At 37.2% G+C, this 9,827-nt stretch overlaps 1 long non-coding RNA gene across 1 annotated transcript; it reads right to left on the bottom strand.

The window, feature by feature from the left end:
* Window positions 1–1,160: 1,160 nt before the first annotated feature.
* On the bottom strand, window positions 1,161–8,984 carry LOC106587770 (uncharacterized). Its single transcript, XR_001324502.2, has 2 exons — window positions 1,902–8,984; window positions 1,161–1,854 (listed from the first exon to the last, which is right to left on the bottom strand). It is a non-coding gene; the product is annotated as an uncharacterized lncRNA (long non-coding RNA).
* Window positions 8,985–9,827: the final 843 nt, after the last annotated feature.

Below are 9,827 nucleotides of genomic sequence, written 5' to 3'. Positions count from 1 at the left end.
CTTGCATGTTTTTACCTTGGTTTAAAATATGACTGAGTTATCCTAACTCTCTGACTGAATTTATCACTGAGTTATTGTAACTCTGACTGAATTTATCAATGAGTTATCGTAACTCCCTGACTGAATTTATCCCTGAGTTATTGTAACTCTGACTGAATTTATCAATGAGTTATCCTAACTCTCTGACAATTTATCACTGAGTTATCCTAACTCTCTGACTGAATTTATCACTGAGTTATTGTAACTCTGACTGAATTTATCACTGAGTTATTGTAACTCTGACTGAATTTATCACTGAGTTATTGTAACTCTGACTGAATTTATCACTGAGTTATCCTAACTCTCTGATTGAATTTATCACTGAATTATCCTAACTCCCTGACTGAATTTATCACTGAGTTATCCTAACTCCCTGACTGAATTTATCACTGAGTTATCAGTACTCTCTGACTGAATTTATCACTGAGTTATCCTAACTCTCTGATTGAATTTATCAGTGAGTTATCCTAACTCCCTGACTGAATGTGAAACACAACCATTGCCCAGAGCATGCAGTTGGCTAGACGGTGACCGTGGTGAAATAATATAGAAGTTTGTCCATTAAACATTTCTGAACTCTCTTGGGTAAATTGAGAGTACATAGTTACAGACGTCTTTAAAAACATAGTCGGAGATGTCTGACAGGAAGTGACTAGCATTATAGTCAGCCAGGGAGTTCATTTCAATTCAGAAAGTAAACCTAATTCCAGTTGCACATTTTCCTCATTGAAAAACATGGGAGAGAATAGGTATTTCTGTTTTACTTTGTGAATTGAAATAGCATTAGTCATTAATTACACATTAGGTTGTTATTTTCAACATGATCAAACTACAGAATAATGATATGCGCTGTAGTGTTCTGGCCAAACCAACTAAAATCAAGTCAAATCCCATTTTATTTGTCACATACACATGTATAGCAGATGTTATTGCGGTTGTAGTGAAATGCTTGTGCAACAGTACAATAATATCTAACAATTCACAACAATACACACAACCTAAAAGATAAAGAATGGAATTAAGGAATATATAAATATGAGGATGAGCAATGTCTGAGGGGCATAGACTAAAATACAGTAGAATAGAATACAGTATATACATATGAGATGAGTAAAGCAAAAATATGTAAACAACATTAAACATATAAAATATGTAAACAACATATAGACTAACCAACAAATTCTAGGTATTTCTCTTCAAGTAATAACTTGTATTGAATGTGCATGTATACATCTAGTGTAAATGTGATGCTATACTATATTCTATGCAGCGACAGTCCGATACCAGAGAATATTAATTGACATTATTTTATTTGACGAAATATCAAACTGTGAAAAGAAGCTATGAAATGAGTTGCTGACAGAGATGATTCAGTAGGAATCAGAGTGGTAATCTAGCCTTGTATTACTGCTCTAGTTAGGAGATGTGTTCAGAATGTCCATCAGTTTATCACTCGTGTCAAGAAGCTTCTGTTAGTAAAACAACATGTTTTAAATACATAGATTGGATCTTTGTCCCAAATGTCACCCTATTCCCTATTAGTTCACTACCTTTGACCAGGCTCATAGGGCTTTTGTGAAAAGTAGTGCACTAGATAGGGAATAGGGCTCTGGTCTAACGTAGTGCACAATATAGGGAATAGGGCTCTGGTCTAAAGTAGTGCACAATATAGGGAATTGGGTTCTGGTCTAAAGTAGTGCACTAGATAGGGAACAGGGTGACATCCATATACTGGGTCACATTATTTAGTTTAGCTGCTGTTCACTCTGTGCCTCCCTCTACCACTCATTCAAATCCAATAACTCTACTAACCACCTCTACTACCATCTACTATAGAACATTCCTACTGGCCAACTAACCACCTCTACTACCATCTACTATAGAACGTTCCTACTGGTCAACTAACCACCTCTACTACCATCTACTATAGAACGTTCCTACTGGTCAACTAACCACCTCTACTACCATCTACTATAGAACGTTCCTACTGGCCAACTAACCACCTCTACTACCATCTACTATAGAACGTTCCTACTGGCCAACTAACCACCTCTACTGCCATCTACTATAGAACGTTCCTACTGGCCAACTAACCACCTCTACTGCCATCTACTATAGAACGTTCCTACTGGTCAACTAACCACCTCTACTACCATCTACTATAGAACGTTCCTACTGGCCAACTAACCACCTCTACTACCATCTACTATAGAACGTTCCTACTGGCCAACTAACCACCTCTACTGCCATCTACTATAGAACGTTCCTACTGGTCAACTAACCACCTCTACTACCATCTACTATAGAACGTTCCTACTGGCCAACTAACCACCTCTACTACCATCTACTATAGAACGTTCCTACTGGTCAACTAACCACCTCTACTACCATCTACTATAGAACGTTCCTACTGGCCAACTAACCACCTCTACTACCATCTACTATAGAACGTTCCTACTGGCCAACTAACCACCTCTACTACCATCTACTATAGAACGTTCCTACTGGTCAACTAACCACCTCTACTACCATCTACTATAGAACGTTCCTACTGGTCAACTAACCACCTCTACTACCATCTACTATAGAACGTTCCTACTGGTCAACTAACCACCTCTACTACCATCTACTATAGAACGTTCCTACTGGTCAACTAACCACCTCTACTACCATCTACTATAGAACGTTCCTACTGGCCAACTAACCACCTCTACTACCATCTACTATAGAACGTTCCTACTGGCCAACTAACCACCTGTACTACCATCTACTATAGAACGTTCCTACTGGCCAACTAACCACCTGTACTACCATCTACTATAGAACATTCCTACTGGTCAACTAACCACCTCTACTACCATCTACTATAGAACGTTCCTACTGGCCAACTAACCACCTCTACTACCATCTACTATAGAACGTTCCTACTGGTCAACTAACCACCTCTACTACCATCTACTATAGAACGTTCCTACTGGCCAACTAACCACCTATATAGCTCCAGCTATCACCAGACAGACCTGGATCAAATACTTCTAAATACTTGAGCGGATTCGGTTTGCCTTGTTCAATGGGACCAACAGAATAGTCCCAAAAGTGCAAACCCACTAAGCTAAATCATGCACACCTCAAAATACTTGGAAATACTTTAAAATTATTTCCCAGTCTTTTCTCAAATATGAAGTATTTAAAAGTATTTTTAGACACAGTTATGTAGTTTCTGCCCAGATCTGGTCTGACTCTTATCACGTTGTCCAGTGTTATCACAGTCCGTCACATTAAAGCCTGTTTACACCAAGCTGCCTCTTACTTCAACACAATGCATGGCTTTCTACTTCATTAATATAGTCCCAACCAAAATGATTATTATGCCTTACGTATGTAGCTAGGTCATTATTATTAGTAGTAGTATTATATATCTGTTCTGCTGAGGTCTGTTTGTTCCATATTAACCCATTCATGTATATCTCTCTCTATAAGATAAGCCACCTGTTTTAGGCAGAGGAACAGTGATGTGTGTTGAGGCTAACAAAGGCTAGAACCGTTAGATGGTTCAGTTCAGACAATCCAGAAAGTAAATTGAAATGAAATGTATTTCCTGGATTTATTTCCTGGATTGACTGTATTAAAATGGTATTGAAACCCAACCATGAGAGGGGTAATGTAACCTGATAATCCCCACCTGGATGCTGGAGCTAGATGCCATGCTTAACAAGTCCCTAGAGTGGACCTCTTATGAGGTTATATTACTATGGCCTGGTCCCAGATCTGCCTCTAATGTAGTGATATTACTATAGCCTGGTCTCAGATCTGCCTCTAATGTAGTGATATTACTATGGCCTGGTCCCAGATCTGCCTCTAATGTAGTGATATTACTATAGCCTGGTCTCAGCTCTGCCTCTAATGTAGTGATATTACTATGGCCTGGTCCCAGATCTGCCTCTAATGTAGTGAAATTACTATAGCCTGGTCCCAGATCTGCCTCTAATGTAGTGATATTACTATGGCCTGGTCCCAGATCTGCCTCTAATGTAGTGATATTACTATGGCCTGGTCCCAGATCTGCCTCTAATGTAGTGATATTACTATAGCCTGGTCCCAGATCTGTTTTTGTTTTTCCCTAGTCCATTGTCAAGCCAAACCATGTTTTACATGACAGTTCCATATGGAGTTGGGAAGAGAGCATAAACAGACTGGCACCCAGGCTAATATTACTACCACCAGAAATAGAACTAAAATGACATTTCTGAATTCAAATGACATTCCTGGTGGCACTAATGTCACTACATAGCCTCCATCCTGTATACGGATGGGATGTTTACGTACAAAACCGATGCCAGGGTTGGGGTGAATTCCATTTAAATTCCAGTCAATTCAGGAAGTTCAAATTCTCTTTTCAATGAATTTCTTTTGTGTGAATTGTTTACTTTTACGAATTGAAATGGAATTGACGCCAACCCTGGCTCGCGCATCCGAGAGGCAGGAAACTGACAGGGTTGGCTTACAATCATAGGATTATTGACAACATGTAAACTATATTTAGTCTGTAAATGTTTATAAAAAATAAAAAAAATCAGTTTACATCATTGTTGTAACGTTGCCAGGCAACCCATCTATAGTTCCACTGCTCTGTCACTGATGTAGGACGGAGGTTCCTGCTAAATCACATGACTAATATTTCAGAGTTAGCCTGGTTAAACCAGACTTGAGTGCTGCGCTCACCATTTGAAACAACAGTGAAATGTAGCTAAATCAGTTGTGATTCCAGGCTAATTCAGAGTGTTCTGTTGAACTCCTACTGTAGCTGTATCTGCGTGTGATGCTGGTATTGTAACCATGGAAATATAGCGCTTGAGCCGTGCGTGTGTGTGTGTGTGTGCGTGAGTGTGTGTGTGTGTATAGAAGCAAAGGTAGGTAGCTATTGAGTGAGTGTGTCCGTCTGACAGTACCAATGGCGTTATCTAACAGACGGTACTGTCAGCCTGTCAACACACAACTAGGGCACCATATTCCCTATCTAGTGCACTACTGTTGACCAGGGCCCATAGGGATCTGGTCAAAAGTAGTGCACTAGATAGGGTATATAGGATCCTTTTTCGGACTAGCAGTCTATGGAAGTGTAGAGAAGTGATTGTTTTTGTCCTTGTTTGAAAAATGATTTCAAGCCTTCTCATATACCTCCATTGTTTTTTAATGAACTATGTTTTTAGTTCATGATTGTTGTTGAACTATAATGACATGCTGTCACTATAACTGATTGTAATTCCATTGTAAAACATTTGAAAGACAAACGATGTAATTTCAATGCATTTGGAGGATTATGTGTGTGTGGGGGGGTAGTCGAAACGGACGGTTTTATGTTTTGTACAGATTGATCAATTGTATAATTGTGTTTTTGTTTAATCTTAAGTTATCAATTCATCTTAATAAAGCGCACCAGTCATAAACATTTCAACTCTCTTAGTTGGTAATTGCATACAAAGGCAGAATAACATTTAATTTGGGAACAAATTATCGGACATTTAATTTAGTAACAAAATGTCAGACATTTAATTTAGTAACAAAATGTCGGACATTTCATTTGGTAACAAATTATCGGACATTTCATTTGGTAACAAATTATCGGCCAATATTTTCTGACAAGGAATACATGGCGAGCAGCACGGTTGGGGTCAATTACACTGAAATTCCAATTCTCTTCAATGCTTTTCATTTAGGAAAATGTGAAATTGGAAAAATAGCAGTGAGCAGCAATGAACGGGGTTCACAGGATGACAAAAAGGACACAAGATCAGTTAGATAACAAAGCAAGCACTCTATCATGTAGGAACTATCTTCCTTTGTGTGCAATCAGTGAAAGCATTACCATGTTTATCTCAATACCACAAGGATGATGCAAGTGAAGTTTAGTCTAGTAATGTAGGTTGGTTATTTTGAATGAAGCAGGTAATCATTCTTAAAGCCATTCCTTCATGTATTGAGTGTTATATATGCTGACTACGCAAGCCACATAAAAAGGCAACAATATGTGATAATACAGAAATACTAATCAAGATATTTCATATTGTTTATCTTCATAATTTAAATCTAACATTCATTTGCATGAAACAAAGTCCACTTTATCAATATTTATTGCTCTAGATCCTATGGTGCCACTGGTGCCAATGACATCTATAGTGGTGCCGATGACATCTATAGTGCCATCAACTGGTCTGCCATCTAAGGTTGCAGTGACTTTTATTCACACAGCTTCTAAGGACATATACATTAGGTTTACATACCACATTTCATGGCCCTTGTCCATCGGTTCAATTCTTATAGCCCTGGTGTGATACGGTGTCATTTAGTGGTATAGCATGTCTGACTTTGAATGCAGCAAGTAATCATTCTCAGATTCATTAGAAGATCATTCATTGAGTCTATATACCAAATCTGGAGTCAATCTGACAAGTTTTCTAATGAGAAGATGTTTAAAGTATTTTAACATTAGCATATGTGCTAACGTACATATATAGGTACAGAGTGGCCATATTTGAATGCAGCAACAGAAAAATCTCAAAACCATTAAAGACTGATACAAAGAGTCTACATACAAAATGTGGGGTGAATCTGACGTCATGGGGAGATGATGACTGCAGATGATTTTTGAGCTTTTAGTGTTACATTTGCAAAGAATGAGTTGTTAATAATTTCCTTTTTTTTATATCTATCAATATCAAATTCAGTGAGGTTCATCTTAGGGATGTCCATAATAGCGATGAGTTTCAAGTTGATAGCCCTGACTGTGGACTGGATTTACAGTGGTTTAAATGGACAGGTGAAATCAGATTTTAGACATGTCAATAACTCAGCCATCTCGTAACCAATCCCTCAGCTTTTCTCAAACTACGACATGTACCATGGGACTACATTTCTAATTTGGTGTCATTTGGACATATGTTTCATGAGAATAATATTTTTTTAAAGTATTTTTTGCATAATTTTGCATATTAACATACAGTATGTGCTAATATGCATCTACTGGTATAGTGTGGCCATCTTTGAATGCATCAGCTTTATTTTCTCAAACTATTTAGGGACTATTGTGATCCAAAGAACAAATCTGGAGTGAATCTGACTTTTAGTCCAGGAGAAGAAGATTTTTTTATTATTATTTAAAACATTAGTGTTAAATAGTCAAAAAAGTGTATCGTTAATATTTTCCCTTATTTTTTAAAGATTTCAATTCCAGACTTAACATGGTTCATCATGGTAATGACCCTAAAAATGTTTCCTGATTTATCAATAACTCAGCCATCTCTTAACCAATCCCTTAGTCAAACTAAATTGATATAATCTACCATACATAGACAATGTGTTATTTGGTCTTCTGGTTCATGAGAAAACCTTTTTTTTCTTCTAAAGTTTTCCAAGATGGAGGAAAATCTATCCTATGGGTCCTTGAGGTATATTTGTTTAGCATGAGTAAAAACACCTAACATACAAAGTTTCAGGTCTCTCGGTCAAAGTGAGACTTCTTATAACTTCTTATAACAGCGCCTCCTACAGGCCAGTCGGTGCCATTCTTTCACCAAGTTACTCATGGGCTCTGGTGTCTGTGTGCCAAATTAGAACACACATAGTTACCAATCTATTGAGTTATTTCACCATGTCAAGACCCCAAACAATGTACAGAGAAGAACAATATGTTTCACAGCCAACACCCTATTTTGGTTGACCCCAACCCTTGTGAGCAGTAAGTCACAGTAGAGACAACTCTTATCCAGAGCAACTAAGGTTACGTGCCCTGCTCAATATTTTTTTACCTAATCAGTTCGGGATTCGAACCAGCGACCTTTCGGTTACTGGTCCGCTAGGCTACATGCCTCAACCAGACAAGACAACACTCCCCCTAGCCCTGAGCTATGGCATCTTTATTGAAGTTTAAAACACTTTAAAAGAGGAAAAAGTCAAAGCAGCGTTGGGTACTACTAGGTTACAACAGACTATGGCAATTCTAGATTATGTCCTAAATGGCACCCTAGTCTTTTAATAGTGAACCACTTTTGACCAAGGCTCTGGTGCACTATGAAGGGAAAAGGGTGCGAGTTGGGACGTACATCTTAACCTTATGAGGAGAAATATCAACTAACAAACTAACAAAGCCATGTGGGGGAAAAAAACTGTCAATACTGTCTGTGTATGATTGTCCTGTTACTCATGTTGGGCCCAATTCAGACATGTATATGTTGTCTTAAGTCCATGTTAAGTATACTTATCTCAAGTCTGAATCGGGCCTGTTATAAACATGTCATTGTTATTGGCTGGATTGGTGAAATATCCATGTAGAGATAGAGATCAATGTAATAGTTCTGTCATTCTCACATTGGATTGTGTCACAGGGTGCAAGTATGCATCTAATTATTACAGGGTTACTATAACTTAACATGGTGATGTGCATCGTTCACAAATATTAACTGGTTTTCTCTACAATGGTGCTACCATTTGGAAATGGGACTTTCCACGTATCATCATTTTGGCAGCATCAATACTTCTAAACAGTTCTCTTTTCCTTCATGTCATCGCATTTTCTTCAGTTCAACGAGGATTCATTCCCATGTTCAAAACAGTCAGTGGGTAAATATGGGTAAAGTCTATGAAATAACAGTTAGTTTGTACCAAATGGTTTAACAATGACATTAGGGGTATTCTCTGGAAACTACTATACTTAGAGTTATAATTTGGCATGCACATTTACCAGCATTACACAACATAAAGTCACTAACACTACTGTAACGCCAACATTCAATTCTTTAACTTTATATACAATAAATACAAAAAGATAACTTTTCCCGAAAGAGAAAATATGGACCCGTTAAGGATCTTAAAAATATAAACATGAAATAAGCAAAGATGTGGAAAAATGCCACAATTATACATGTACAATGAGTTGTAGAAGTTAAGTGTTTATATATATATATATATATATATATATATATATATATATATATATATATATATATATGTGTGTATATATATATTATATATATAATATATATATGTATATATATACATTTATATATATGTATATATATATATATACATATATATACACACATATATATATATATATATATATATATATATATATATATATATATATATATATATATATAAGGACACATAAAAAAAAGAATATATATATATATATATATATATATATATATTTTTTTTTTTACAGTATATAACCATGGGTTGTATTCATTAGTGTACACCGTAGAAAAACGTTTTGCAATGGAAAATGAAAAGGTAGTGCATCCCTGTTTCAGTCCATTGTCTTCTTTCAAAGACGTCGGTGCATAATTAATACAATCCTGGTTTGTCTAGGAACTGTCATTGTCTCTTCTCCTTCATCTGCAGTTAACTTGTTCTCAACTTGCCTACCTGGTTAAATAAAGGTGAAATAAAATAAAAAATAAATAAATATGAGTGTTAGCTGTGTTGCTGGCGATATCAATATACAATAGAACAGGGAATCCAAGCCCAGTCAGTCCCCATTCAGGTCCTGTAATGACTGTCTCATATTACTTCTCCAGTCCACTGTCTGATAGATAGGCAGATCTAATGCCCTTTTGATGATGCTCCAAGCTGGTCTCATCTGAGACAGTTGTTGGTTTCTCTTTCTATAGGGGCAGCCTGGTTGGTTCCTGGTGGTTTGTCTCCTCTATGGGGCAGCCTGGTTGGTTCCTGGTGGTTTGACTCCTCTAGGGGCAGCCTGGTTGGTTCCTGGTGGTTTGTCCTCCTCTAGG

This window comes from Salmo salar, chromosome ssa26, assembly GCF_905237065.1.
Source record: "Salmo salar chromosome ssa26, Ssal_v3.1, whole genome shotgun sequence".
Classification (NCBI taxonomy): Eukaryota; Metazoa; Chordata; class Actinopteri; order Salmoniformes; family Salmonidae; genus Salmo; species Salmo salar.
The sequence above is the reverse complement of the archived record's forward strand: the minus strand, read 5'-3'. Positions and strand labels throughout refer to the sequence as shown.